The sequence below is a fragment of the Mesocricetus auratus genome, unplaced genomic scaffold (genome assembly GCF_017639785.1).
Source record: "Mesocricetus auratus isolate SY011 unplaced genomic scaffold, BCM_Maur_2.0 Super-Scaffold_2245, whole genome shotgun sequence".
NCBI lineage: Eukaryota > Metazoa > Chordata > Mammalia > Rodentia > Cricetidae > Mesocricetus > Mesocricetus auratus.
In genome coordinates, this window is record NW_024429180.1 from 32,809,230 (window position 1) to 32,813,699 (window position 4,470).

Below are 4,470 nucleotides of genomic sequence, written 5' to 3' on the forward strand. Positions count from 1 at the left end.
TGTAGCTGAAATAGTTTTACTATACTATGTTAAGGTAAAAATTTCTATTTCACAATCTGTCTCATACAACAGTCAGAATTATTTAGGTATTTCCTAGTCCTCAGCAATGTATTACATAAATACGTTATTTTCCCTGAAATGCCTATTAAACTTCTTAAATTTTATCAGCTAGGAAATCACATAGTAAAACACTTAATTAGATACCTTCAGGCAAAATATTGAAACCACAAAGTCAACAAAAAGAAATCTAACATTTTGGAGGACAGCAAAGATGACTGAACAGAAAGAACATTGCTCTTCCACTGGAGGATTTGGGTGAATTCCCAACAGTACATTTTAGGTTACAAGGCTCTGCAAATGTACTCTCAGGGTATCTTCTGGCTTCTTCTGGGCCTCTCTAGCAAAGTGTGAATGTGGCACACAGACATACTTGCAGGTAACTATCCATATGTACAAAGTAAAATTTAAGGAAATAATATTAAAATCTGCTTATCAGATTGTTAAATAATTTTGGGGATCAGTTTCATAATCAAGGAAGACAATAAGTCGATGTCTGTTTTAAAGAAACAATATATACCAAGGGAAATCTGATTTTCCAACAACCCAGAGTCCTGAAAATGAGGCTGTAGAATTGTCGGTTTCTAATCTATACTGAGCACTTGGATTTAAGGAATTATTAGAAAGCTTTGTGGAATAGCTAAGTAACAGAAACAAATAAACACGTGTTGAATTTGTTCAGGTCTGTAGACAGGACACATGTACTCAGCTTCTTTTTCAGTTGTCATGATTACTTCAAGGTTAGTTTCATTCATCACTATACAGACATTATAAATTATTTCATACATTTATGATTCATTGAGTAGTATGATATCATTAATTATTTTTATAAGTCTGTTTACTTGAGATTTGGACAATATATAGTTTTCAAAACTGCTGAGAGATATGGACTTAGAAAATTATCTTATTTTTTTGCATCTTGCCTTTGATTTTTTAATTAAGTTTCTTAAGCAATATACTGTTATTGAGAATATTTTAATAGCAAAAATACAAATAAACTAACAACAGAAGTGTAATAGCTGTCATTACATGATAGGTAAAACAGCGAAACATTACAAACAAGCAAAAATAGCAGATTAGCCCTTTTACTTAAAAGTCCTGACTTAAACCATCAGGATGTGGAAAATAAAATATGATGAACTTAAACTTCGTTCACACTTCTGACTACTAGTAACAGATTTCCTCTGCCTAAAGTTCACTTGCCAGTAACAGCACATGTTGAAAACTCTAACTTCTGTAGGAGCCATTAGAAAACACTTCCTTGCTATCCTAGAACGTTCATCCAGTGGTTGATGGAGGCAGAGGCAGACACTCAGAGCTGTTAACCGAATTGAACTCCTGGAACCCAGTTGCAAAGAGGAGTGATGACCAAAGTAATCAAGATAAGGCTGGCGAAACCCACAGAGGTAGCTGATCTAAACAAGGGAGAACACATCGACCCAGACTGATGACTGAGGGGCCAGCATGGGACTGATCCAGACATTCCTCCCACCGAACTTGGGTGACAGAGAGAAAGCCTTGGCAATCTGTGGGACCTTGGAGAGTAGATCAGTATTTATTCCTGGCATACAGAGGGACTCTGGAAACTCATAACACATGGAAGGATACTCTCTCAGCCTGGAAACACGGGGAAGAACCTAGGCCCTTCCCGGGATGATGTGACAGACTATGAAAATCCCTCATGGAGGCCCTTGCCCTCCCTGGATAGCAGAGGGGGCATGGAGTTGGGGTAAGGGGTTGGGAGGATTGGGGGATGGGGGAGGAGGAAAGGGAGAGGGAACTGAGAGTGACATGTGTAATAAGTTAAATAAAAAGTATGAAAAAAGAAAGAAAACAGTTCCTTTATCATTCTCGAATGCAAGGCCTGATGGTGTTAGATAAACAGTAATTATGGATTTCATAATATTAACAAAAACATGTGGAATAATATATTGAAATGAATTGAGAATATCTCCAAATAACCGATTAATGACTAGAGTCTGACCTGACATTTTGTGTCATTTCAATGTCACTGTCCCATTATAAAAACAAAACCTGAACATTTGGAGAAAGATATTGGGCTTCTTAAACTTCCTGACATGACTCTAATCTATATAAATAATGGCATCAATATTGTTTATATCACGTTTGGCTTAGTGTATTGCATTCATTTATGCAACCATTACTCTATGTATGCTGAGAGGCATAGCATCTACCCATGATTAGCTCATGAATCACCGTTTGCAGGTAGACAAATCTATGTTTAAATATGATACTATATATGAGAGTTTTCTGTTTCAATGATACTATAATAGGAAAATAGTCATTTAACAAAATATTTAACATTATCATAAATTATGAAACATATAGCTATTTTTAATGATGCATAAATACTCTTATGGAGTATAACATTTTTAGTTTCCAAGTAACTTATAAATCATATAATATTTGTTTATCCTTATATTTCAATGTAAGATGAAACACATAGAAAAATTTCACTGCTGAGTACTTTATGGTTTTCTAGTTACTTCATTACTCTTAACATTAAATCAGTTTTTCAGATAATCTATGCTACACATATAAATGGTATTATAGTCTTCAATGAAGACAACGTAATTAGAAAAGAAAAAAATCACGAGTAGTTTTAGGTGGTGAAAGACTAAAAGACTTGTTCTTGCTTCATTTCATTTAGAATTTGTTCACAATCACATTTATTGTAGATAAGTCCATTTGAATGAGGAAATATATTAAATTAGTTGTGACTAATAAATAAATATATATGCATGAGGTATTTCAAATGTACTACAAGTTATCAAGTTATCAAAGTTAAAATTTCTTTAAAAATGTCACTGGTTTAGATTACATTTAGCCTAAATTTATGTTGAACAAGGGAAATAATTTTGGTAATAAGTTTCTTAGTTATTTTTGAAAGTAAGAATGCTTAATAAATTTATGTGCAATCCTTGAACAGGGACATGCTAATATTCTCTGTATTGTTCCAAATTTACTATAAGTGCTGAACTTTTGTAGCAGAGAATTAGCCAATTTTAGTTTATAAATGTTCCCTAAATTTATAATTTAAATATTTATTTATCACATTAACTGTTACAGAAGAATTGAAGGAGCAATGATGTTTTGAACCATCAATGTTTGTTTGCTTGGACATTCTAAATTAACATAAAATGATATCTAAATTAACATAAAGATGATATAAAAAGACAATCAAAAAAACTTTCATAATAAAGGTCATATTTTTACAAAAGTAAGAGTTAGTATATGTGTAAATAAACATAAATCTACACACTTTTCTTATATGCATCCAAAATTATTTAATACTACATATATAATACTTTAAAATACAGGCATTTAAAGGCATCTTTGTCATATAAAATAGTCTTTCACAAGAGGTTATTCCTGTTTAATCTTGAGTAAATTTGGCTTATTTTCAACACATCTTTATTGAAAAATAGACATGTAAGAATTCAATGCTACATGACATATGTAAACTCTAAAGTTGAAATAGAATTGAATTTTCAAATTTAATGATATTTAAAAAGAATTGTCTTTTAACTGTTAGACATTTATTATGTCCTAGTATTATTTGATAATAAAATATGTACCAAAATATGTACCTAAAAACTTAATAGTCAACAAATATCAGTAATTTTTATACTCGTTTTAAAACTTTTCAATGAACATTATAATCTTTTAAAATTCCATTCCTATCTTTTGCTTTATGAATGGAAGGATATAAAATATTTCACACAGTACTTTACTCTTTCCTCTTCACAATCAGTCTCACCAGTTCATTTCAGTAAGCTTACTTCTATTGAGATTTGAAAAGTATGTGTAACCTGTAAATGTTATCAGCAACAGTAACTCTCTTTGACAAATGGCCTAATCACTCCACTCCAGATCAACACATTTTTCTTGTTATAATAAAATGTCTTTTCTAACAGTGCATACAGATTTGACTTACCTGAAATTCTCAGGGTAAAAAAAGGTACTTTATATCATAGCTTTGTCCTGGAAAACTGAAAAGTTCCACAAGGTAAATGCTCACCCCATTTTCCTGCATGCCACACAAAAGTCACTTTCAAGGTTCAGAGAATAACTATTCTTTAGTTCCTTTGTGACATTGTCACTTTTTGAAAATGCACAAATGTTCCTTCCCATTGAAAGGAAACATGGAACATTCAATACCAGAGGTCAGCTTGGCATTAGAAATCTATTTAAAAACAAGACCATACTTCCTCTGGTAGCTGTCACTGAGCCAACTTATATCCATGCTATATTAAATGTTTGAAAGTCTGAAATTTCTGGAAAAAATGTGGGTTTCAGATCAATGAAAGTCTAATTTCTACAATACAAAGTAAGATCATAAAACAACCTTAAAATAGTGCAGTCCCCAGCCACAATAATGGTACTTTTACT

General features: G+C 32.1%; 1 non-coding gene across 1 annotated transcript; it reads right to left on the reverse strand.

Moving 5' to 3' along the window:
* Positions 1–2,962: 2,962 nt before the first annotated feature.
* Positions 2,963–3,069, reverse strand: LOC121138789. The gene has a single exon (XR_005875653.1). It is a non-coding gene; the product is annotated as a U6 spliceosomal RNA (small nuclear RNA).
* Between the last annotated feature and the right edge of the window lie 1,401 nt (positions 3,070–4,470).